Here is a 27,793-nt window from a genome sequence, read left to right on the forward strand (position 1 = left end):
CTGATTGTAAAGTGCAACGGAATATGCTGCGCTATATAAGAAACTGCTAATAAATAAATAAATAAAATAAATCCACCATGAGATTTGTACATAAGCCATCGGGTTTTACGTTTACGTACAAAGCCAAATCAGGCCCAAAGTGTGGACTCCCCTGATTTACAGAGATAAGCTCAGTTTCCCAGGGATTTTCAACGTTATAACAACCAACTATTCTTTAGTAAGTGACAGTGTCTACTGAAGTTAGAAACAACATGTTTCCTCCTAGTTGGTATTTGGCTTTAGTCATCATCACTACCTGATAAAGAGCAGCTTTAAGGTTGTGTGTTCAAGTGTAAAGTCCTCAAATGCAAATATACTAAAAAGGGAACAGGATAGGTGAGGTCAACCTGGTTTCAGAGATCTCTGCAGGGCTGCTAAGTGATATTTGCAGGGCAGAGCCAATACCCTCTAATCATTCAATGATTTACTTGAGTATCTGTAACTAGCATAATATCACACAGGTATTAATACTGCCAGCGGGATGCAGTGCTGCTGCTGGGAATATGAAGTCACTGATCTCTACTGTTTGACATTGAAGCATCAGAAGAAATGTTGCATCTGGGAGATTTATCTTCTACAGTTATTTTCATGGCCTCGTACTAGTCCGTATGCTCTCAAGAGATCAGACATGCATATTAGAAGCACATTACAAATTATATTCTAATTTCAAGCACAGTTTAAAGCTAGAAACTATACTCAGCTACTTTCCCTGAATGTCCAAGAGCTAATGATTGATAGTGTGCCTGGGAGGCAGAATCAAACAAGTACGGAGGCGTGAGGGTCACTTATTGGTGGGTAGGCCCACCAATTCTTAATACGCCTGAAACCAAAGTACAAGTTTGGCCCCTGTACATACACGGTAGGCCACTGTGAGTCTTTGCGCAACTATGGGCAATGTGGATTTCCATTCAACTCAGTCGCATCTCCACTTGCGTGTAACTGGGTGGAAACGGGGTAGGATAGCATCATAAAATCATGTCAACATAATTGCAGCCTATGCAGAGTTGTGCAACAAGGACAACTTAATGTATAGACACACTGGGCAGATGCCCAGGGCCCCACAATTCTAGGGGCCTTCGAGCAGGGGTGGGCGGGGCCAGAGGGCATCTGCCTCCCAGGCTGGTGCCTGCAGGGCTTTTTGGGAGTCAGGTAGTGATTGCTGTCTGGCCGCTCTGATTGTGAATTCCACCCAAACAGAGAGGCCAGGCAGCATTCTCTACCTGCCTCCCAGTCTGCAGCAAGACACTGAATGGCTGTCAGCTTGCTGATTGATGGATGGCTGGAGCTATCCACCAATCAGAGTACAGTAGTTTCTACCTGCCTCCAGCAAGACAGTGAATGGTATTTGGTTGGTTGGAGCTATCTAACAATCAGAGTGCTGACAGGTATTCGCTGTATGGAAACGTGGAGAGACTGTGCAGACTGAAGGAGGGGTAAGTTATGTTTTTATTTTTAATTATTATTATTATTAGTATTATTAGTATTAATTCCTGTGTATGAGTGGGTAGGGGCCACAGTGCATTGATTTAACCAGGGCCTTCAATGCAGATAAGACAGCCCTGCTGTGCATATATGTAATTACGCCTGTTTTCAGACATATTTGCTACACCAGGGATAGGGTTGGTGCAAGAGCACACTGATAATGGTAATGGAGTAAATATATAGGTTGTCGCAGAAATCTGTACAATTCAGCAAATGTGCAAATACAAACATTTAATAATGTTCAAGCATTGTGGGAGCAATTACAGCTTATTTGTGTATAACTTTGCATCCGCCCCTAAATCTTTAAATTAGAATAGTTAGGCTGGGTACACACTGTCTGATGTGCACCCGATATATCGTACGAGCTGTCGGCTCATACGATATACCGGTCACATCAGAAAGTGGGATATTGTATACGATGTGCGTTCCGGCATATCACATATCGGGGGTAATTCCAAGTTGATCGCAGCCTCAAGTTTGTGAGCAATTGGGCAAAACCATGTGCACTGCAGGGGAGGCAGATACAGTGTCGGACTGGGGAATGAAGGGCCCACCGGGGGAATGCTGTTATAGGGGCCCATACTTAGGGGTGTGCCCAGCCTACAAAGGGGGTGTGGCCAGCCTCCACAAAGGCTTGAAATACACAATAGTTTAGTGCAGGTGTAATGCAACATATCTACCATGTATAATACAAGTGCACAGTCTGAAACCTGATCCCTAGAGGAAGGATTGGGTCCTCAGGCAGTGGGGCCTATCGGTGGTTTCCCTGGTACCCCTGTGGGCCAGTCCGACCCTGGGCAGATATAACATGTGCAGAGAGAGTTAGATTTGGGTGTGGTGTGTTCAATCTGCAATCTAATTTGCTGTGTAAAAATAAAGCAGCCAGTATTTACCCTGCACAGAAACAAAATAACCCACCCAAATCTAACTCTTTCTGCACATGTTATATCTGCCTCCCTGCAGTGCACATGGTTTTGCCCAACTGCTAAAAAAATTCCTGCTGCAATCAACTTGGAATTACACCCATCTTTTGTTCTGCACTTGAGAGCAGGAGAGACGTGACAGCCTTGCATGCTCCGGTATGTGGGTGGATGCGAGCACCGCCGATACATCGTACAGTGTGTAACTATATACGATATACGATTTACGATATATATAATTTGCAATGGAGCATCAGCCCAACATTTTACAGCGTGTACCCAGATGAAGTTTTCTGTAATTTAACCTCTTGCTGAACCCAAGTGAACAGGCCAATGTGGAATAGGATCTTACAACGGTTTTACCTTATTTGGAGCTGAAAAGAAGAATGTGGTGGACTCTATGTCTTTAGCAAACTTAAAGGTAGAAGCCTGTCCTAGTTTTATATTTCCAAATGATGGGAGCAGGATGGTGTTCCACTGCAGCTGAGAGCCACAGGTTGCCTGTCACTGGTGTAAGGGATGATGCTTGACATCTCAGTGCAGATATATTGTTTGCCCAATAGATGGCAGCGCGACGTCTAGCCCAGATTTCAGATTGCACTCAACAAAAGAAGGAAGGGGTGGTTACCTCTTGGAGGGGTGGGAAGTGAGGAGAGCTGAACAGTGTTTGGAATAATATGGTAATAACTTTACAGCAGAGGGGACAAAGTGAGAAAGGTAAGACATTGTGCTCCCTCTCGCACACACTTCTGTACAGACACTTGCTGGGGATGTGTGAGTGATAGAAACATGGTTAAACTACAGTAAAAGTTTTTCCCAACAGTTTGCCAGATCACGCTCTGCAGGTACCACCTATTCGTGGCTATACAGATATATTATTACACATTCAGACATGTAATAGTTTACGCTTTAACCATTAAGTAACCCATGCATACAGCACTGAAAATCCTGATATCTGCATTTTTCCTGTAAGTTTGCGTTGACTATTCTGCTTTGAATCTTTGCAATATTCTCATGTGAAATCCAAATTCATTAGGTAGCTTATTTAAAGTCTTAATGACCTTGGCTGCCTGTTCCTCTGTGCTGTCTTTATTGACTTTCTGGCTGAACTGATAAGTGTTATTTAACCACTTTGTAACCTGGGCAGGGAGAAAGCTGTGGTTCCCCAGCAGCTATGGAACTACAGTATAACTCCCAGAAACAAGTGTCAGCTGGGAGATGTATCTTCAGGACAGCTGGCAAAAAAAACACATATATTGCCTTATTCAGCCTCATGTACTGATAATGTGTTGTTTTAAAACATTGTTTCTATGATGACAGATAAATCTGGTAATCTCTGTAATATTCAGTGTAACAATCTGCCAACCTGCTTACAGTTCTTGTTTCCTCACAGTGATCTTTCCTGCAAGATATTCTCCTTACAGTGTCTTAGAAATTCCCAGAGGCAGTGCTTTAAGTTTATCCTGTTTTCTTTTTCTTTTGCAAATCACTGGGCTAAACTACTGATGCTATTTGTGAACTGCATCTATAGAAGCCTAAAACCAGACCATTGTTTTAGAAGTGATTAGTACATGCATACCTCCCTATGATGCCTCTGATTGTTTAAGTACATCACCTCATAAAATGCTTCCTTTTCTACTTGCCAGAGAGGAAACACATGGCAGTCTCTGGGCTGATCCCCGTAGCACTGATATTATTGTATTTTAGGATGCAAGAATTTATAACATAAACACAATCGATCAGAGTGTGACTGTACCAGATAATGACCACATAACAATGTGTCACTTAAGACAACATATTTCACGTTTTTGTGAGTTCTGTCACTAAAAGGACAGCCTGAATCATTGTAACCCTTCAGCTGCACACCTTCCCTGCACTCTATATTATGCCTGGGAACAGAAACAGGTTTTTCAGATCTCTTTGTAACATATGTTACAGTTCTCTTCCTAGCTGGAGCCTGGGAGACAAAAGTAATGTGTTCCTGCAGGACATAATGTATAAAATGCATGCTTATTACTTTAATGTTATGTAAAAGTTATAGAGACTAGAAATAGAACAATCAAAAAAAGAAAGTAATACATGGGTAACATGATTACATCCCCATAGAAGTGCAATATTAGATTTCAGCTGTTGTAGTTTAACTTGTTGCAGTATCAGCAGTTTAATATTTAGTTGCACTTTTTTCTTGTTTACGTGTTTTTTTGTAAAATTATGTTTATTTATTTTGGTTGCATGTTGTATTTTACTATTTGTTTTGCTTTTAAATAGCTATTTTATTTTGTTTTAAAGACAAGTTGTCACTCCCCCTAATCTGGCAGTAGGTAATTTACTGCTTTGGCAGTATAGTAATAGGCGAGCCCTCCTAACATCAGCACAGAGCACACTGCACTTGTTTTGACTGGGCTAGTAGTAGAGTGACAAATGAAACATAGCACAACAATTAGTTAATAGTGGCAATACCCATTAATTGTTAGACAATACCCATTTTCAAAAGGGTGGGGATGGTACAGAGCTTCCCAATAACATTCTTTGCATTCCTGAACTTTGGGCAACTTTTTGAATCCCCCCTCCCTCCTGTATCATGAATTAGTTAACTCCTGGGGAGGAGGAAGGGTGTGATCCTTTACTATATGGAACACTTTTATTATGTCATAGAGATTAGACTATTCACATTAATTTAGTTGACATGGTATTTAGATGAACAGGTCTATTATATCTCATGTCATTGTCCTTCATCTTTATATAACTTGTAAGTAGTTATTTGCTAACATTGGCATTTGTTAAAGACTGCTTGTCCTGACCGTCATCCAGATATATTACGGTCTTCATTTGTAAATGAAAGAATTGAGATTCACTACAATAGTGTTTTTCTATAATTGTTAACTCTCCTAGACCTAGACCATATTTTGTTTCTATTATTACCTACAACAGACCATATTTTTATATCGTTATTACAAGAGTGATTCATACAACATACAATGACAGGAACTCTTGCACACGTACTAGGATATGGTAGCTTTCAAATTTGGACTTGTTGGGTGTACTATATGTAGGGGCGGCAGATAGTGGCATCAGTTTTGTTAATTGTTATTAATGACTGAGTTTGTATATGCAGAAGTTAAAATCAGGTTATCAGCAAGCATTGGTAAATGCTGATACACAACATTATGTAAGTGAACAGACCTGTGGACAGACACATTCTGAAAATCAGGTGTGATACATTTAGCCGGCATTCAGGATGCCGGCGGTCACATGACCAACCCCAGCATCCGGAATAGGAGAATGCCAATAGGTTTTGGGATAACTACCCTACACCTCCACTGGTGACGGCTAGGGCTAAATCTAGGGTGGAAGGGGGTAGTGGCTATGGCTAAAAAAAATTCATGGGGGGAGGGGTGGCTACAGCTAACCACAGCCCAAGTGCCTAACCCTAAACCCCCTATAATGCCTAACACTAACCCTCGCCCCCTTTCTCCCGACCCTAATCCTAAAACCCACCCCGATACTTACCAGCGGGATGTCGGCTGTTGGAGTCATGTCGACCTTGGCATTGCATACAGTATTCATGAGCTATAATGCATGGTATGTAGGTGGGCTCTGAGAACACATTCTGAACACTATGTTAATATTAAGCATACTGTAATTCCCATTTATACTGTCAACAAACAGTGACACTGTGGACATGACAAAAAGTGGAGGCACACATTTTGTTGGATAATCAACTATCAATTTATCAATTAACTAGAAACTAGTATGGTCAATTGGTCATTGAGGGAAGAGACACAATTGATGTTCTTGCTGAATTCTTATTGGCAGATCTTAGAAAATGGCTGCTTGTGTGTAGGTTATTGAACTACTTTATAGTAACTTTTTTTGTTATTATTAAATTGCTAGTGGTCACAGTATTTGTGGCCAAAACGGCAAACATTCAATGTCATTGTTACATGAAGTACAAAAATTTCCAAGTGTATAGCATTCTTATTAGCTAAATGTCGTGCTTTATGCAATTACTCAAAATATTTTTGTTTAGCTTTTTATTATTATATATTGTGTGTTAAAATATTGCAGAGATTGGGTGAGGAAAAAATATATAGCTAGAATGTAACAGTTCAGAAGCAAAACAAAAACAAAACTGATTCAGATTTATTGGACTAGGGCACAGGTTCTCAAACTCGGTCCTCGGGACCCCACACAGTGCATGTTTTGCAGGTCTCCTCACAGAATCGCAAGTTAAATAATTAACTCCACCTGCGGACCTTTTATAATGTGTCAGTGAGTAATTAATACACCTGTGCACTTGCTGGGTTACCTGCAAAACATGCACTGTGTGGGGTCCTGAGGACCGAGTTTGAGAACCACTGGACTAGGGTATAGAATTCCTGCGGTTTAAGTGGAGAATGAGGTATAGAAATGGTAATGGATGAGGGCAGATTTAAGACATGATAATGGGTTCATGCAAGTACAGATGTAGCCATGCTCCTCTTTGCTGCGATGCGGCATGGTGCGCCAAGCTATGACTAGTCACAGACGGTGATCACTTCTGTAACTCCATTAGTAATTAATGGAGTAATCGATGGACGCGAATAATCGCAGCCTGGCGCACCATGCAGCATGACGCATCGCAGCAAATATGAGCATGGCTACATCTGTAGGGCTTACTGGTGGTCAGTATTGAGACTTATGTGCGAGAGTAAGGAAACCACATTATAGTTTATAGGAAAACCCTTGTTTTGGAACACCTTGCCTGGAACTGGAGTTATTTGGATGTTATGTTGGGATATGTGTTCTGTTTGATACACAATAATATGGCAATTAAATGCTTATATAGTCTGTGGTTTCATCTAACAAGACTGATTATGCTTGCCAGATTCAAAGTGTAATTTAAAATGCATTATACCTGATTAGTCAATTCTGCGCCCATGTTCTTTTCCAGGAGAGCAGCACTAATACATTTTTTTATTATTATTATTTTCATTTTAAAAACCTTTTAATTTTTTCACTGTGGGATCCCAAGATGAAAACATGCATATGATCACTTGATACTAGGGTCAGGCTTCCCAGTTCAAAGTCAGTGTCATTGTTCCCAGTCAGTGAATTTACACACTGAGACATTCATTCATTGTGAAGAATAGAGAGGTCAGCACCTTGGGACCTTGATTGAATCCCTTCCTTTCTTTCCTAGGCTATAAATGTGTGTTTACAGCATCTATGCAAGACACACAGATCTCTGTACAGCTTCTGACATACGAAATACACTTGTAAGACACCTACGAGCACGGGTCGCAGCCGGGAGCCTGACACGGGAGCTGCCCCCTGCTGCGACCCGTGCTCGGTCCCTTTCCCATTAGCAGTCACAACCCGGCATATGCCGGGTTGGTGACGCTTCTAGCTACACGGCAGGGGCGGCGCAGGGAGATCACATGATCTCCCAGCGCCGCCCATCCATACAGTGTAAACGGGAGCCGTGTCGCATCGACACGGCTCCCGTTTACACTACACCCTACCCGGATCATTCCCGTGTCCTACCCAGGTAAATAGCCGGGTAGGATTCACGGGTCACTTGATCCGGGTTTACCCTTTTCCACTTGCCAAAAACACGGGTAAATGCGCGCCCCCGTGCATTTACCCGTGTTTTTTGAGCTAGTGGAAAATAGCATGATCTCATGCAACACGTTATCATTGGTCAGTCCCTATAATCAGTGGTTACATATGACTTCACTGTTTAGAATGTAAATAGAGATATTAAACCATTTCAGCTCCTCAATTTATAGTTGTTTTGTGTGGTCAACCTGTAACTTCTCAGAGAAGTGTACTGGAATAGATGTATGAAGTAATGTAAACTAATGACTAGAATGTAAAATACATATTTATATAGGAATGATAAGGTGTATAACTTATATGCATTCTTGTTAGCTAGCCAATAGGTCTGTTATTCCCCACAAGTGTCTCTGTGTCATTCAATAGGTTTGCAATAGGACTGTCTAGACTTTTTATTATTAATTTATAATTATTTTATTATTAATACATTTATAGATTCAGCATTTGCACAGTGCTTTACAGTAATAAAAGTAGATTAACAAACTGTTAAGTAGATATAGGAACCCCATTTACAAGTTCACAATAGTTATGAAAAGAATAGTTTCAGGCCACATGTCACAAACTGAATATCATTAGAGAGATTGCCATGGGAAAATGCACAGTGGGGCTATGATAGTTATGCACTGTTGGTTCGGGAGTCATAAGTAGGACATGAATATGTAACGCTGACCACCGCAGAATATTTGAGGAAGGTCGCACATGCTCATAGGAATAAATAAATGTAAGTTTTGTGTGAACTGTGCAGGAAGACTAATTGGATACCATGGCCTTGGAAGTTAAGAAGGTAGTTTGGGAGTTTAGTAAGCTGCCTAAAGCAGTGCATTTATAGGGGGCTCTTAAAGGTGGATGGGGGGAAGAAGGGAATTCCTCAGAGTTGGTGCAGCCAGATAAAGTGCTGCAACCGGGATTGGGAGAAAGTATGTTAACAGTATTTTACTTGGGATTCTTGTAAAGTACAGACTGGATGGAGTAGCAGAATTGCAGTAGAATATTTGTTTCCAGGAAAGTTAAGTCTACCCACTGCATACAACAGAGATAGTAGGAATGAATGTCTGGTCTGGAGAAAGAGCAGTAGGAATTCCAAAGTGGGAGATTAGGAGTGCATGAATTAAAGTTTTGTAGTGTCATCTTTATTTTGAAAATATTTCTTAGATACATGTTCTGTAGCAGGTGTCATGCCTGAGGGCGCTGGAGGGGCTGGAGCATTGAGGAAATGTGGAGTCTTTATCCAACTCCGACTCATGGAATGGAGAGTAATGACATAGTAGGAACTGTAGGTGATTGGACCATTAGGAGAGCAGTAGATGCTCTAGTGGTGGTTCGCCCGAATGCGTGAAATTTATGTACTTAAATAACTTTATTGAACAGTAAAAGTCTTAGGGGTCTATTTACTAAGCCTTGGATGCAGATAAATCAGACAGAGCTAAAGTCCCAGCCAATCGGCTCCTAACTGCCATGTCACAGGCTGGGTTTGAAAAATAACAGTTAGGAGCTGATTGGCTGGGACTTTATCTCCGTCGGCTTTATCTCCATCCAAGGCTTAGTAAATAGACCCCAGAGAGAGGGGGAGCGGGGAATGTAGGGACAGAGAGAGGGGCAGCGGGGACAGAGAGAAAGTTCTGGCAAAGACATAAGGACAGAGAGAGGCAGGAAGGATGTTTAGGCTGTAGGGGAGGGTTAGGGCTAGGCTGCAGGGAAGAGAGGGTTAGAGTTAGGCTGGGGTGGGGGCAGGGTTAGGCTGCGGGAAAGGAGAGGGGGAGAGTAAGCATACTTACCCGACCCCTGTCGGGATACTGAGCATCAGGATACTGCTGTCGGTCTTATGACCGCCGGTATACCGAATGCCAGCATCCCGTTTCACAGGCGTCCTTGTCTATGCCCCATCATAGTTTAACAGCACATCTGTATCTGGCCTGCATACCTCTGTACTGCCACCAACCTCAAATGCTGACGCTTTTTACACCAGACACACTATAAATACACCGATATGACCAGTATAAAGGTTCTATTTAACAGAAATTATTCTGGGGCCCAGCTGTGAAGACAGTGACTAATTCAACTTCTACATGACAAGTAATTATAATCGTTGTCCTCATTTGGATTGTCTATGACATTGACTTTCACCTAGTATGGGGAATTTCATACTTAACTATTTATTGCTTTTGTCAACCTCCAAGCCCAATGTCTTTGACTACAGAGGAACTTCTTATTTACATTCCCTTTTGGCTCTGAAATCATTCATTCCTCCTGCACTGAAGAGATTAATTGTCTTCTGTGGTTTCGGTTAGCTGAATTAAAAGTAGAACTAGTTTCACAACTGTTGCAAATCAGAAACAGGAAGCAGGTTGCTGATATCCCAGCCTCCCATATCCTCTTCAGCTGGACAGGAAAGTGCATGACATCAGCCTGAACTCCTGGCTCCTAGACTGAGAGCAAATTGGTGAAACTTTACCTATTTTGGTGAATAATTATGTTAATACAATTGTGTTTAACATTCTGCAGTAAGGGGTGTGCATAACTTGGTGAAATATAATGATTATGTTGTATATATTTACTTTTCTTTGTAACAAATAAGTGAATTAAAGTAATAAAACAAATCCAAAACAATCACAGATTCAATGGCCTCTTTACTGAGGCATGCAATGCCCTCTTGGTAAGGCTGCTTATTAATCTGCAGTGTGATTTGGTGTGCCTAAACGGGTCACTGTTTGTCTGTTCTGGGACTGAATCTATGAGAGGCCCCCTCCAGCTGCTATGAAAAGACCATAACTGTTATACCCCCTCTCTGTGTCTAACTGATATTCCCTCTCCCTCTAGCTCACATTAGCAGAGCTTTCAGTCCTACTATCCATTGTGTGTGATTATGTAATCTGTGCAGGGCCATCTTAACGTATAGGCACTCTGGGCAGCTGCCCAGGGCCCTACGATTCAAGGAACCTTCGAGCAGGGGGCAGGCTGGGTCGGGGGACAACTTGGGAGACAGGTAGAGAATTGTGCCCAGCCGCTCTCATTGTAATTTACACACAATCAGACCTGCCAAACAGCATTATCTACCTGCCTCTCAGCCTTCAGCCAGGCAGTGAATGGCTGTCAGGATGCTGATTAATGGATGGCAGGAGCTATCCACCAATCAAAATGCTGACCGACATTCAGTGTATGGAAGCACGAGGAGAAACAGCGCATGACCACAGGAGGGGTAATTTCTTCTTCTTTTTTTCTTTTTCTTCTTTTTTCTTCATTTTTTCCCCATAAATAGGTGGACAGGGGCCCTTGTACATTGATTTGCTCAGGGCTTACAATGCTGTTAAGACAATCCTGAATCTGTGACTTATGATTATTTGTCAAATATGTACATTTGTAAACTAAACTGTATCTCAGTACTGTATATGTGCTATGTACCTACAGATTTTTGTTGTACATTATGGGGGTAATTCAGGTTTATTAGCAAACCAAAAAAGCACACTAATGGGCAAAACCATGTGGCACATCTGCCTCACCTGCAGTAACATGAGAGAGTTAAATTTGGGTGGGTTATATTGTTTCTGTGCATGGTAAATACAGGCTGCTTTAGTTTTACACTGCAATTTAGATTTTACCCAACCCAAATCTAACTCTCTGCACATGTTAGATCTGCCCCACCTGCAGCGCAACATGGTTTTGCCCATAAGTGTGCTTTTTTGGTTTGCTAACAAACCTGAATAAGGCCCTGTGTTCTATGTATGGTGCTATATAACTCTTATAGCTCTACATAAATAATAAATAACAATACAAGCTGCCTAAATCAGCAGTATTGTAGTTCTGTTTTATGTTCTATTTCTCTATCGTCCTAGTGGATGCTGGGGTTCCTGAAAGGACCATGGGGAATAGCGGCTCCGCAGGAGACAGGGCACAAAAGTAAAGCTTTACGATCAGGTGGTGTGCACTGGCTCCTCCCCCTATGACCCTCCTCCAAGCCTCAGTTAGATTTTTGTGCCCGGCCGAGAAGGGTGCAATCTAGGTGGCTCTCCTAAAGAGCTGCTTAGAAAAGTTTAGCTTAGGTTTTTTATTTTACAGTGAGTCCTGCTGGCAACAGGATCACTGCAACGAGGGACTTAGGGGAGAAGAAGTGAACTCACCTGCGTGCAGGATGGATTGGCTTCTTGGCTACTGGACATTAGCTCCAGAGGGACGATCACAGGTACAGCCTGGATGGTCACCGGAGCCTCGCCGCCGGCCCCCTTGCAGATGCTGAAACGAGAAGAGGTCCAGAATCGGCGGCAGAAGACTCCTCAGTCTTCTAAAGGTAGCGCACAGCACTGCAGCTGTGCGCCATTTTCCTCTCAGCACACTTCACACGGCAGTCACTGAGGGTGCAGGGCGCTGGGAGGGGGGCGCCCTGGGAGGCAAATGAAAACCTAATTTGGCTAAAAATACCTCACATATAGCCTCCGGGGGCTATATGGAGATATTTAACCCCTGCCAGAATCCACTAAAGAGCGGGAGACGAGGCCGCAGAAAAAGGGGCGGGGCCTATCTCCTCAGCACACCGCCATTTTCCTTACACAGCTCCGCTGGTCAGGACGGCTCCCAGGCTCTCCCCTGCACTGCACTACAGAAACAGGGTAAAAAAGAGAGGGGGGGGCAAAATTGTGGCAAAAATATATTATTAAAGCAGCTATACAGGGAGCACTTATTATAAGGCTATCCCTGTCATATATAGCGCTTTTGGTGTGTGCTGGCAAACTCTCCCTCTGTCTCCCCAAAGGGCTAGTGGGGTCCTGTCTTCGTTAAGAGCATTCCCTGTGTGTCTGCTGTGTGTCGGTACGTGTGTGTCGACATGTATGAGGACGATATTGGTGTAGAGGCGGAGCAATTGCCAAATATGGGGATGTCACCTCCTAGGGGGTCGACACCAGAATGGATGCCTTTATTTATGGAATTACGGGATAGTGTCAACACGCTAAAGCAGTCGTTTGACGACATGAGACGGCCGGACAATCAATTAGTGCCTGTCCAGGCGCCTCAAACACCGTCAGGAGCTGTAAAACGCCCTTTGCCTCAGTCGGTCGACACAGACCCAGACACAGGCACTGATTCTAGTGGTGACGGTGACGAATCAACCGTATTTTCCAGTAGGGCCACACGTTATATGATTTTGGCAATGAAGGAGGCGTTACATATAGCTGATACTACAGGTACCACTAAACAGGGTATTATGTGGGGTGTGAAAAAACTACCTATAGTTTTTCCTGAATCAGAAGAATTAAATGAGGTGTGTGATGAAGCGTGGGTTGCCCCCGATAAAAAAATGCTAATTTCAAAGAAGTTATTGGCTTTATACCCTTTCCCGCCAGAGGTTAGGGCGCGCTGGGAAACACCTCCTAGGGTGGACAAGGCGCTCACACGCTTATCAAAACAAGTGGCGTTACCCTCTCCTGAGACGGCCGCACTTAAAGATCCAGCAGATAGGAGGATGGAAAATATCCAAAAAAGTATATACACACATACAGGTGTTATACTACGACCAGCTATAGCGACAGCCTGGATGTGCAGTGCTGGGGTAGCTTGGTCAGAGTCCCTGATTGAAAATATTGATACCCTGGATAGGGACAATGTTTTACTGTCTTTAGAGCAAATAAAGGATGCATTTCTTTATATGCGTGATGCACAGAGGGATATCTGCACACTGGCATCACGGGTAAGTGCTATGTCCATTTCGGCCAGAAGAAGTTTATGGAAGCGACAGTGGTCAGGCGATGCGGACTCAAAACGGCATATGGAAGTTTTGCCGTATAAAGGGGAGGAGTTATTTGGAGTCGGTCTATCGGATTTGGTGGCCACGGCTACAGCCGGGAAATCCACCTTTTTACCTCAAGTCACTCCCCAACAGAAAAAGACACCGACTTTTCAACCGCAGCCCTTTCGTTCCTTTAAAAACAAGAGAGCAAAGGGATATTCATATCTGCCACGAGGCAGAGGTAGGGGGAAGAGACAGCAACAGGCAGCTCCTTCCCAGGAACAGAAGCCCTCCCCCGCTTCTACAAAAACCTCAGCATGACGCTGGGGCTTCTCAAGCGGACTCGGGGGCGGTGGGGGGTCGTCTCAAGAATTTCAGCGCGCAGTGGGCTCACTCGCAGGTAGATCCCTGGATCCTGCAGATAATATCTCAGGGGTACAGGTTAGAACTAGAGACGAATCCACCTCGCCGTTTCCTGAAGTCTGCTTTACCAACGTCCCCCTCCGACAGGGTGACGGTCTTGGAAGCCATTCACAAGCTGTACTCTCAGCAGGTGATAGTCAAGGTACCTCTTTTACAACAAGGAAAGGGGTATTATTCCACTCTATTTGTGGTACCGAAGCCGGATGGCTCGGTAAGACCTATTCTAAATCTGAAGTCCTTGAACCTGTACATAAAGAAGTTCAAGTTCAAGATGGAGTCACTCAGAGCAGTGATAGCGAACCTAGAAGAAGGGGACTTTATGGTATCCTTGGACATCAAGGATGCGTATCTCCACGTTCCAATTTACCCCTCACACCAGGGGTACCTCAGGTTCGTCGTACAGAACTGTCACTATCAGTTTCAGACGCTGCCGTTCGGATTGTCCACGGCACCTCGGGTCTTTACCAAGGTAATGGCCGAGATGATGATTCTTCTTCGAAGAAAAGGCGTATTAATTATCCCATACTTGGACGATCTCCTAATAAGGGCAAGGTCCAGAGAACAGCTAGAGATGGGATTAGCACTGTCTCAAGAAGTGCTAAAACAGCACGGGTGGATTCTGAATATTCCAAAATCCCAGTTAATTCCGACAACACGTCTGTTGTTCCTAGGGATGATTCTGGACACGGTTCAGAAAAAGGTTTTTCTCCCGGAGGAAAAAGCCAAGGAGTTATCCGAGCTTGTCAGGAACCTCCTAAAACCAGGAAAGGTGTCTGTACATCAATGCACAAGAGTCCTGGGAAAAATGGTGGCTTCTTACGAAGCAATTCCATTCGGCAGATTCCACGCAAGAATTTTCCAGAGGGATCTGTTGGACAAATGGTCAGGGTCGCATCTTCAGATGCACCAGCGGATAACCCTGTCTCCAAGGACAAGGGTATCTCTTCTGTGGTGGTTACAGAGTGCTCATCTATTGGAGGGCCGCAGATTCGGCATACAGGATTGGATCCTGGTGACCACGGACGCCAGCCTGAGAGGCTGGGGAGCAGTCACACAAGGAAGAAACTTCCAGGGAGTGTGGACGAGCCTGGAAACGTCTCTTCACATAAACATTCTGGAACTAAGAGCAATCTACAATGCTCTAAGCCAGGCAGAACCTCTGCTTCAGGGAAAGCCGGTGTTGATCCAGTCGGACAACATCACGGCAGTCGCCCATGTGAACAGACAGGGCGGCACAAGAAGCAGGAGTGCAATGGCAGAAGCTGCAAGGATTCTTCGCTGGGCGGAAAATCATGTGATAGCACTGTCAGCAGTGTTCATCCCGGGAGTGGACAACTGGGAAGCAGACTTCCTCAGCAGACACGACCTTCACCCGGGAGAGTGGGGACTTCATCCAGAAGTTTTCCACATGCTGGTAACCCGTTGGGAAAGACCAACGGTGGACATGATGGCGTCTCGCCTCAACAAAAAACTGGACAGGTATTGCGCCAGGTCAAGAGATCCGCAGGCAATAGCTGTGGACGCGCTGGTAACGCCTTGGGTGTACCAGTCGGTATATGTGTTTCCTCCTCTGCCTCTCATACCAAAAGTATTGAGAATTATACGGCAAAGAGGCGTAAGAACGATACTAGTGGTTCCGGATTGGCCAAGAAGAACTTGGTACCCGGAACTTCAAGAGATGATCACGGAAGATCCGTGGCCTCTACCTCTGAGAAGGGACTTGCTTCAGCAGGGTCCCTGTCTGTTTCAAGACTTACCGCGGCTGCGTTTGACGGCATGGCGGTTGAACGCCGGATCCTAAAGGAAAAAGGCATGCCGGAAGAAGTCATTCCTACTTTGATTAAAGCACGGAAGGAAGTAACCGCGCAACATTATCACCGCATTTGGCGAAAATATGTTGCGTGGTGCGAGGATCGGAGTGCTCCGACGGAGGAATTTCAACTGGGTCGATTCCTACATTTCCTGCAATCAGGATTGTCTATGGGTCTCAAATTGGGATCTATTAAGGTTCAAATTTCGGCCCTGTCGATTTTCTTCCAGAAAGAATTGGCTTCAGTTCCTGAAGTCCAGACTTTTGTTAAGGGAGTGCTGCATATACAGCCTCCTGTGGTGCCCCCAGTGGCACCGTGGGATCTCAATGTTGTTTTGGACTTTCTCAAATCTCATTGGTTTGAACCACTAAATAATGTGGATTTGAAATATCTCACATGGAAAGTGACCATGCTACTAGCCCTGGCTTCGGCCAGGAGAGTGTCAGAACTGGCAGCTTTATCTTACAAAAGCCCATATCTGATTTTCCATTCGGACAGGGCAGAACTGCGGACTCGTCCGCATTTTCTCCCTAAGGTGGTGTCAGCATTTCATCTGAACCAGCCTATTGTAGTGCCTGCGGCTACAAGTGACTTGGAGGACTCCAAGTTACTGGATGTTGTCAGAACATTGAAAATATATATTGCAAGGACAGCTGGAGTCAGAAAATCTGACTCGTTGTTTATATTGTATGCACCCAACAAGATGGGTGCTCCTGCGTCTAAGCAGACGATTGCTCGTTGGATCTGTAGCACAATCCAACTTGCACACTCTGTGGCAGGCCTGCCACAGCCTAAATCTGTAAAGGCCCACTCCACAAGGAAGGTGGGCTCATCTTGGGCGGCTGCCCGAGGGGTCTCGGCATTACAACTTTGCCGAGCAGCTACGTGGTCAGGGGAGAACACGTTTGTAAAATTTTACAAATTTGATACTCTGGCTAAGGAGGACCTGGAGTTCTCTCATTCGGTGCTGCAGAGTCATCCGCACTCTCCCGCCCGTTTGGGAGCTTTGGTATAATCCCCATGGTCCTTTCAGGAACCCCAGCATCCACTAGGACGATAGAGAAAATAAGAATTTACTTACCGATAATTCTATTTCTCGGAGTCCGTAGTGGATGCTGGGCGCCCATCCCAAGTGCGGATTATCTGCAATAATTGTACATAGTTATTGTTAACTAATTCGGGTTATTGTTGTAGGGAGCCATCTTTTAGAGGCTCTTCTGTTATCATACTGTTAACTGGGTTTATATCGCAGGTTGTACGGTGTGATTGGTGTGGCTGGTATGAGTCTTACCCGGGATTCATAAATCCTTCCTTATTGTGTACGCTCGTCCGGGCACAGTACCTAACTGAGGCTTGGAGGAGGGTCATAGGGGGAGGAGCCAGTGCACACCACCTGATCGTAAAGCTTTACTTTTGTGCCCTGTCTCCTGCGGAGCCGCTATTCCCCATGGTCCTTTCAGGAGCCCCAGCATCCACTACGGACTCCGAGAAATAGAATTATCGGTAAGTAAATTCTTATTTTACTTTAGCTCCTGTTTTATTTTTTTTTCTATTTTGTTATTGAAGCAAATACAATTCTGCAGGCAATATACAGATATATAACGCAAGACTTGGGCAAGAAACAAGCACGTACAAAATACTTGAGCAGAGGTGTAACTTAGGCACAATTAAAGAAAAAAAGGGAGGGGGGTAGGGGACCAAAGTAAAAGAAAGGGGTGTCTGGCATTCGTCTGTTAGGCAGTGTAATAAGGGGATCACCCAGAAGAACTCTTGTTTGGGACCACTGTGTCTGAGATTGCGTTGAATTTGGCAAAGTTGCAATTAAACTTTCCCATGTATCTAAAAAGGAAGGAGCCTTATTGTCCTTATAAAACAGCATCTCAACCCAGTACATTGGAAAGATAACAGTAAGTTTCTCCCTGTATAATTGAAAATTTATATGGACTGGGAGTATCCAATCTTGCGGAATGGTCTTTTTAGACGCAGCGCTTATAACGAGCAATAATTTCCTATTGCCCGGGGTAAGTCTCCGTCTCCTCGGAATTTTTTTTTAAAACAGCCCACTCTGCAGTCAAGGGCACAAAATTCACCAGATGAGTCTCAGCCTCTCACCTTACCCTCCTCTCAGATGTGTCTCAGCCTCTCACCTTACCCTCCTCTCAGATGTGACTCAGCCTCTCACCTTACCCTCCTCCCAGATGTGTCTCAGCCTCTCACCTTACCCTCCTCCCAGATGTGTCTCAGCCTCTCACCTTACCTTGCTTCAGAAGTGTCGGCCGCTGGACATTCCCAAAGACAGTGATAAAGGTCACTTCTAGGGCATATATGAGAATCATATAAACCCATTCTATATCTTAACTTAGGAATCTATAATGGATAGAAATGGCCCTGTGTGCGGGTATTGGTCTAGAAAGACAATGATTCAACGAGTTATCCCAGTCAGCTTACGAGACCGTGCGCACCACAGTGGCTATATAGTGTTGAGCCTGAAAGTAGGCTAAGAAGTTAGGTCTCAGAGTTTTGAATTTTATAATTGCCTTGAGGAATGTAAAGGGGTCACCTTGCATTGAAGTGAAGTATGTGACTTAAATTGTGTATGCCACTCACCCTCCATATTGTGAAAAGATAGGCCGCCTTACCCTCTTCGAAGACTAAATTACACAAGAACGGGAGATGGTACAATTTATGAGCATTAACATAGGATTTATGAAGTTGTTGTTGTTGTTGTTGTTGTTATTATTATCCTTTCTTTATATGGAACTAAAAGGGATCTGCAACACCCAGTTACAAGGTACATAAACAAGCAAAACAAGAAAACAGTGACTTACAATTCAAGACAATATAGGACAAATACAGGATATATTAACATAACAACATCAGTAGACTACACTGAAATAAGAATCAGGGCGACAGAAATCTGAGGGATTTGGTGCCATCGAAGGGAGTATGGAGTAGAAGACAATATAAGTAAGAGAAGAAAAATCACATGAGGGAAGCGGGTCCTGCTCGTGAGAGCTTACATTCTAAAGGGGAGGTGCAGATAGATGGGGGGACACAGATGTGGTAGACAGTGAGCGTGGGACAGAGGGCTTAGGATGAGAGTTTGCTGGGTTTGGCGGAGTGGGTCTTGAGAGCCAGTTTGAAGTTTTGTAGAGAATTGGAAAGTCTGAGGGGGAGAGGTAGAAAATTCCAGAGAAAGGGAGCAGCAGGTGCAAAATCTTGGAGGTAGGAATGGGGCTAGGTAATCAGTGGGGAAGAGTGGTGGGGTGCGTTAGTGGAGGCAGGAGTGTAAAGGGAGATAAGGTCAGCGATGTAAATGGGAGAGGTAGATGAGGGCTTTGTAAGTGAGTGTGAGAAGCTTGAATTGGATTCTGAAGGGGAGCTAGTGAAGGGCTTGAAAAGAGAGTGGAGGTGGACGTAGTACGTTTGGTGAGATGGGCAGCTGCACCGACGATAGATTGGACGGGAGAGAGACTTTTCTTAGAAATAGCAAATAAGAGAAGATTACAGTAGTACAGTCTGGAGATGACCAGTGAGTGGATAAGGGTCTTAGTGGTATTCTGCGTTAGAAAAGGTCTGATCCTGGAAAAAAAAATGTAGTTGAAAAAGGCAGGTTTGTGAGAGATACTGAGTGTATGGTTTGAAGAAGAGAGTGGAGTCAAGGATTACTTCAAGACAGCACACGTGGGGGCTAGCAGAGATAGTAGTGCCATCCATAGATAATGGAGCTGGCAGGTAAGGCTGTGTGGGAGGGTGGGAAGATGATTAGCTCAGTCTTAGACATGTTAAGTTTAAGAAAGCACTGGGACATTCAAGAAGATATAGCAGAGAAACTGTTGGAGAGGCTAGTGAGGAGAGTAGGACAGGAAAGGTAGATTTCAGTTTCATCAGCATAAAGATGATATTGTAAGTCAAAAGAGCAAATAAGCTCACCTAAAGATGACATATATAGAGAGAAAAGGAAAGAACCAAGAACAGAACCTTGGGGGACACCTACTGGTAGAGGAAGTGGGGAAGAGGTGGAGTCATGAGAGCAGACAGAGAACGAATGGTCAGAGAGGTAAGATAGCCAGGAGAAGGCAGTATCATGCAGACCAAGGGAGTGAAGAATTTACAGAAGGAGAGGGTGGTCCACAGTGTCAAAAGCAGCAGAGGTCAAGGAGAATAAGCAGAGAGTAGTGGACTTTGGACTTAGCAGAAAGGATATCATTGCAAACTTTTGTAAGGGCAGTTCCAGTAGAATGGCGAGGACGGAAACCATAATGAAATGGGTCAAGCAGTGAGTGGGAGGAAAGAAAGGCAGTAACGCGCAGTTGTAGACAATACGCTCAAGGAGTTTGTAGGCAAAAGGGAGGAGAGAGATGTGTCGGTACCTATGTTATGGTAGCTAGTACCATTTATGATGCATTAGTACTTGGTAGGGATACACTGTCCTGGAAAGTCTGGGAAACTCGCATGGGGAAGGGGGGGGGGTGTATCAAAGTTTGGAAGAGATAATGCAGAGTGAGATAAAGTACCAATCAATAAGCTCCTGCCACTTTTACAGGCTGTGTTTGAAAAATGACAGGAGATGATATGTTAGTATGTTCTCTCCCTCCAAGTATTGATATATAACCCACTGTGTCACTTTCCCACATCCTACCACTTCCTATGAAATTGACTCTGAGAGGGCATGTTGGGATGACGCTCGTGACTTGCGTCATCATAGCCCCACCCCCTATGCAATTCCACGATCTTGGGTGGCGGGGATGTCTGTCTACCGGGAGCAAGCTACAAAATCTTGTCAGGTGTGCCTCTGTTATTTGTTAATTTACTCACCCTCTGCAGAAATGTAAAGAACTTGTGTTGCTCCATTTACTACGTAATACACAGGTTCCCAAACTATGCCATTACAATCTAGGTTTTAAGAAAATCCATGCTTGAACACAGATGAATTAATTAGTACTTTAATCAATTTGATTTAACCTTTGGACTCCAGCATGGATATCCTTATAACCTGGACTTAATAGCGGAGTTTGGGAAACTCTGCCGTAATAATAATTGTTTACGGAATTTGGTCGCATTTCCTATATGTACCAAGCTTGGAGACAGTGGGTAACACCAGCTTTATGTGGCGTCACCCAATAGAAGCGTATGGGCTTCTTTTCGCAATTCCTCCTGAGAGGGATCCAATCAAATTCCTCCCATCACCCCAGCAGCGTGTGTGTCTGTTTATGCATACGCAGAAGGGCTCCCGCTTCCTGAATCTGAAAGTCCTTCTATTGCAAAGTATAGCTCTTATCGAGAGAGCTGTCCTCTGCAATTTTAATCCCATTTCTAAGTATATACCAACGTAATATCCCCTTGTATGTATCCACTAGGTAGCGGGATGTACCGCATTGAGGATGCAATGCTTAGTATATCCAGCTAAAACACATTTACAGAAATGTAACTGATCAGCTTCCGTTAAAGACTGATGACTTTCCTATATCTGTCATCTGGAAAAATTATAAAGTTGATCTGTTGTATTAGATGTGTATATTGCTGTGTTATATTACCTTAAATGAAAATAGTGCCTAGCAGCCTTATCTTTTTTATAATTGCTAACTTTTTGTGTAGCGCAATCTCAGGAGAGAGATGGAGAGGCCTGTGGCCCCTCCCTCCCTCCCTCCCTCCCTCCCTCCCCTGACAGCTCTCACTGGCCAGCAGGTATCCCAGCCTCTCATCTTCCCCCAGCTAACTGCCACCAACTGATGTTGAATGGCAGGCACTCTGTGTTGCATCTGTCCTTGTACTAGATAGATGATGCTGGATACTAGGACCCAGAGTCTGCAGGGAAGGTATGACCTCCAACCTGATGTGCACATGTGACTCCAGCCATCTTCACCATGTAAAGGTGCCCATACACTAGACAGCATTATGAGTGATTTGGCCTTATCCGACCGATCAGAACTACAAATCGTTCATAAAAGTGCAGATTGTTCAGTGTCTGTGAGCGATAACTATCATTAATGCGCTAGTCGTTGGTTGGAGCTTCTGATCTTCCCTGCTGCATGGAAGATCTGAAGCTATCTACAACGACAGTATGCTCTTGGATGTAGCCACTCCCAGATCTTAAGATATATCATGTGTATTGTACAGTATCGTTTGCCCAGGAATGCCAGGGAGCTACCGAGGGAGTTCAAGGGAAATTGTTAACGAGAAATCCTCATTTGCAGATCGTCTAGTGTATGGGCACCTTTAGAGTGATGCAGGACTGTATAGACACACAGGGGTAGATGTATTAACTGACGAGATGAATGTATGAATGCGGAGATTTGTGCTACATGATAGGGGCACTGACTGTTCCAACAGCTGCAGCTATAGATTTCGACAACTGCAGCTGACATTGCTCATACATCACAGCAGGGACAGTCTGTGGCGGCTGCCGGCTGTACTGAAGATCTCGCGATACTAGCGAGATCTCGCGCATGCCTGGTGAGCCGGCCAGAAGGAGAGACACAGCGCATTAGCACTATTCTGATGCACTGTGGTCTCTGTCACTCCCTCACTTCAGCAATGAGATGTCCATACATCTTGTCTGTGTTGCTTCCTGCGAGGAGCACCAGGAAGCATTATAGCGGCACGATACGTGTGCTATAATGCATCTTCCTGTCAGTTCTTGGCTCCTAGAGATGAGACCCCTAATGTTTGCTATTTACAACTATTACAAATAATGTTTTTAACCCCATGCATTACCACTACTGTGATACCTTATCTATAGCTGCTTTACTACTGTTACCTATATACACAGCACCCTGGCTAAGCACTCTCTCTGTGTGGTTTAGCAGTCACTTTCCCGTCTTATATGAACCCTATTGTGGCCACAAACCCAATAGGCTACATTTCAGCAACAGTAACATACACAAAGCAGATGGCTGCCGGAAACATGACCACAATAGCCTTTTTTCTCCACCAGTGAATAGCGCTGCCCATCACCAACTGGAGAATGTGTCAATTTTCCCACCCTCACCCGACATCACAGGAGAAAGTCCCAAAGCGGGCGGGGGCTCTACAGCTGCTGACTGGTGAGGATGTGTGTTTGGACACCTGGGCAGAGTGGATTAGACCACAGATCCGCATCATAATTTTCTTTCCCGGCTTCACACATCCTCACATACCCCATAGTCCCTCAGAGTACAGCCAGGTACCAGCTGCATTTCAGCAAAATACATACTCTATTAGATGTGAGCATTGTGCTATGAAGAGAGGTTCCCCCTTCTCCCCGATGCACAGCTCTTAAGGGCCATACACACTAGACAACTTTTTAGAGCGATACGGCCGATAACTACTATTTTGAACAGTATATCGTTCAAGTCGTCTAGTGTATATGCCCCTAACGACGGACAATGTGCGCACCCACGATCACTGGTTGCTGGTCGCAGGTCAACTTTGTAGGCAGCTCAATGTGAGCAATGTCACTTGTGACATCGCTCATCTCGGCATGTGTGTAAGGAGCAGCGATGAGCGATGTGCACAATGTGACAATGCTCCTCCTCCCTGGACCCTCCCTGGCTCCAACTTACCAGCCACACGCAGAGCACACAGGACGGAGCCCCACAGCCAGCCAGCCTGCTCAACCTCCTGCTTCCTGCCTTCAGCGTGTATGTAGTCACCACTGCCCCACCAATGAACAGCCCACTTACACTGCCCCACCAATGAACAGCCCACATCCACTGTGCCACCAATGATTTTAAATAGACTGCCCCACCAATGTACAGGCCACAATTTAATAAAACTCTTCTCCTGTGCCACCAATGATTTCCACTTTTGGCATTGAGATATATATATATATATATATATAAGTTTGGAAAGAGGCACTCAAACATCAATAATATATGAAAACAAGTCTTATAAATTTATTTTCACCCAAAAATGGGCATTTTAGGTAGGATCACAAAAGTGATGGTGGCTCAGCAAAAAATCTTGAACATAATTCACAATATACACAGCACTACAGAGTGCTTTTTGATGAAAAAGAATGTTTGCTTATTAGAAGGACATGAGAAATCAAACCAATACGTCAATATATATATTAGTGATGCGCACCGGACATTTTTCGGGTTTTGGATTCGGACGCGTTTTGGCAAAACCTCCCTGAAATTTTTTTGTTGGATTCTGGTGTTTTTTGTTTTTTTTCAAAAACAGCTTAAATCATAGAATTTTGGGGTCATTTTGATCCCATAGTATTATTAACCTCAATAACCATAATTTCCACTCATTTCCAGTCTATTCTGAACACTGAACACCTCACAATATTATTTTTAGTCCTAAAATTTGCACCGAGGTCGCTGGATGACTAAGCTAAGCGACCCAAGTGGCCGGCACAAACACCTGGCCCATCTAGGAGTGGCACTGCAGTGTCAGACAGGATGGCACTTAAAGAAATAGTCCCCAAACAGCACATGATGCAAAGAAAAAAAGAGGTGCACCAAGGTCGCTGGATGGCTAAGCTAAGCGACCTAAGTGGCCGACACAAACACCTGGCCCATCTAGGAGTGGCACTGCAGTGTCAGACAGGATGGCACTTAAAGAAATAGTCCCCAAACAGCACATGATGCAGATATATATATATATATATATATATATATATATATATATATATATATATATATATATATATATATATATATATATATATATATATATATAACCAAAACTGGACCTCGGCACTCCGGACTGACGTTGTACCTGCTCCGGTGCCTTCCCTTCAGAGTTTTTCAACACTGCTTGCATACGCTTCCATGGGGCGGGCGGCACTCAGAGACTTGGACATCAGATAAGTGAACAAGCCCCGCAGGGCAACCTTTATTGTGACGTTTCGGGGATTCTCTTTTGTCTGAGGAAGGGGAGAATCCCCGAAACATCACAATAAAGGTTGCCCTGCGGGGCTTGTTCACTTATCTGATGTCCAAGTCTCTGAGTGCCGCCCGCCCCACGGAAGTGTGTGTGTGTGTGTGTGTGTATGTGTATATATATATATATATATATATATATATATATATATATATATATATATATATATATATATATATACTGGTGGTCAGGAAAATTCTGCACTGTCCTCCTACTATATAGTGTTTATTCTAGCACCCTGCACCTTTCAAAATCCATGCAGTTATTCTTTCCTGCCTGGGGTGTCACTCTCTGCTCTGGTGCTTCTCGGAACACTCTGGTCTGTATCTCAGCACTGAAATACAGACCAGAGTCTGCTGAGAAGCACCAGAGCAGAGAGCGACACCCCAGGCAGGAAAGAATAACTGCACATATTTTGAAAGGTGCAGGGTGCTAGAATGAACACTACTATATACTGCGCACAACTACAATGCAGCACAGATATGGATGGATAGTATACTTGACGACACAGAGGTAGAGCAATGGACTACTGTACCATATTGCTATATATAGATATACTGGTGGTCAGCAAAATTCTGCACTGTCCTCCTACTATATACTGCGCACAACTACAATGCAGCACAGATATGGATGGATAGTATACTTGATGACACAGAGGTAGAGCAATGGACTACTGTACCGTACTGCTATATATATATATATATATATATATATTTATATTGGTGGTCAGCAAAATTCTGCACTGTCCTCCTACTATATACTACAATGCAGCACCGATATGGAGCGTTTTTAGGCAGAGAACGTAGATATTTGCAGCACACTAAGCACAGATATTTGCAGCACACTGAGTACAAATATTTGCAGCACACTGAGCACAGATATTTGCAGCACACTGAACACAGAAACTGAGAGAACACAGCCACGTCCTCTCGCTATCATCTCCAATGCACGAGTGAAAATGGCGGCGACGCACAGCTCTTTATATGCAATACGAATCTCGCGAGAATCCGACAGCGGGATGATGACGTTCGGGCGCGCTCGGGTTAACCGAGCAAGGCGGGAAGATCCGAGGCTGCCTCGGAACCGTGTAAAATTGGTGAAGTTCGGGGGGGTTCGGAACTCAACGGACCGAACCCCCTCATCTCTAATTAATAAATAAATATATATATGTATGTGTGTATATGTGTATATATATATATATATATATATAACCTCCAAACTGAATCATAGAGCGCTAAACAATCACTTTCTAAATATACCAGCAATGTAATCGACCAAATATATCAATTTATTAAAAGTTCAACATAAATCTTCAACCCTTCAATAGGGTTGAAGAAAGAGAGAGAAAATATTGTACCCTTCATAAAATCTATTAATACAATGTGTATTTGAAAGGGTTATCTCTTTTTATGTTGAACTTTTAATAAATTTATATATTTGGTCGATTACATTGCTGGTATATTTAGAAAGTGATTGTTTAGCGCTCTCTGATTCAGTTTGGAGGCGGTATCTTATTTTTGATCCTTGCTAACAGAAGAATTGTGCTAGAGGGCAGCAACACTACAGCGCAGGATAAGGGTATATTTTGTTTTTGTAATATATAATATATTTCTGTACAGCCATACCTCACTGGGAATGCCCAATCCCTGTCCGAACTTGGAAGCTAAGCAGTTCTAGGCCTGGCCAGTACTTGGATGGGAGACCTCGAGGGAATACCAGGTGCTATACAATTGTGGCACTTTGCTTGACTCCAGATTCACAATGGGCATTCGGATATATTGATCACACAATTGTTTTGCATATGCTGACCTTGTGATAATACTGTTCATTTATTTGTTCTTTTGGAATGACATTTAACTCTGCATGTTGTCCAGCTTGATTATTGACAACCATGCCTTCTGTACCTACAGAACTGATTGCTGACTTATTAGCATGTCTACGCCTGCACTGTACCTTTAGACTTACACTGGTTACTGTGCTAGTCACGTATACAGCGCGGTTTAAGACGCTTATGATATTATTTAAGTTATGGGATTTATGTTTGTCTGCATGGGTATTCTTCACCCTGTTCTTTATCCTCACTCATGCTGCATATCCCGCATAATGGGGGTCATTCCATCCCGTTTGCACCCAGCGGTTTGTCGCTGCGGTGCGAACGGGTCCGGAATGCGCATGCGCGGTGGCCGCACTGCGCATGCGCAATGTTGCCCGGCGACAGGGGTCGCCGGGTTACATCCAGGTAAACGAAGAAAGCCGACCGCAAGAAGATTGACAGAAAGAAGGCGTACCTGGGCATCACCGAAGCGTTTTCGGGGGAGTGGATAAGAAAACGCAGGCGTGTCCAGGAGAACGGAGGGCGGCTGTCTGACGTCAAAGCCGGCTCCAGCATCGCAGAGATCGTCGCACAGGGTAAGTATGTCCAGGGCTGGTCTTGTTTTACTTGAAAATTTTTTAGCTTAGCAGGGCTGCACAAGCGATCGCAGCCCTGCTAAGCTAAAATCATACTTACCTACTCTCCCGGATTCTGCGGGAGACACCCGTTTTTTCGAGTAGTCCCCCGCAGCCCCGGAAGAGTGGGCACACCTCCCGCATTGTGCCCACTTCCTAGTGAAGTGGGCAGAATGTGGAGAAAGACAGAGGAAAATTGCAGACTGGTGGAGGGGGCGGAGCCTAATGACACGATTATATGCTAATCGCGTCGTTTAGCTCCGCCCCCTATGCAAATATTAACCTACTATGGGCTTTTCCTGGTGAGTAGGCAGGGCTTAATGATGTAATTATCTCAGCCCCGCCCTCGTCGCCGCCCACCTGCTTCTCCTCTCCGGGCATCTCCCGGAGAGGAGATTTCAGATGTCGGTAAGTATGGCTAAAATACACTCCCCCATAGGCGTGTACTAGTTGATCGCAGCAGCAACAAAAAGTTGCTGGCT

General features: G+C 44.2%; 1 protein-coding gene and 1 pseudogene across 1 annotated transcript in view; both read left to right on the plus strand.

Annotated features, from left to right (window-relative positions):
• Nucleotides 1-3,063: 3,063 nt before the first annotated feature.
• Nucleotides 3,064-27,793, plus strand: part of CGNL1 (cingulin like 1) — a 214,923-nt gene continuing 190,193 nt past the window's right edge. The window contains exon 1 of the mRNA XM_063926164.1: nt 3,064-3,158. The gene's annotated coding sequence lies outside the window, so the exon portion shown is untranslated. The remainder of the gene's footprint in view (nt 3,159-27,793) is intronic.
• LOC134936914 (5S ribosomal RNA) lies at nt 26,475-26,594 on the plus strand (annotated as a pseudogene).

The sequence above is a fragment of the Pseudophryne corroboree genome, chromosome 6 (assembly GCF_028390025.1).
Source record: "Pseudophryne corroboree isolate aPseCor3 chromosome 6, aPseCor3.hap2, whole genome shotgun sequence".
Lineage (NCBI taxonomy): Eukaryota > Metazoa > Chordata > Amphibia > Anura > Myobatrachidae > Pseudophryne > Pseudophryne corroboree.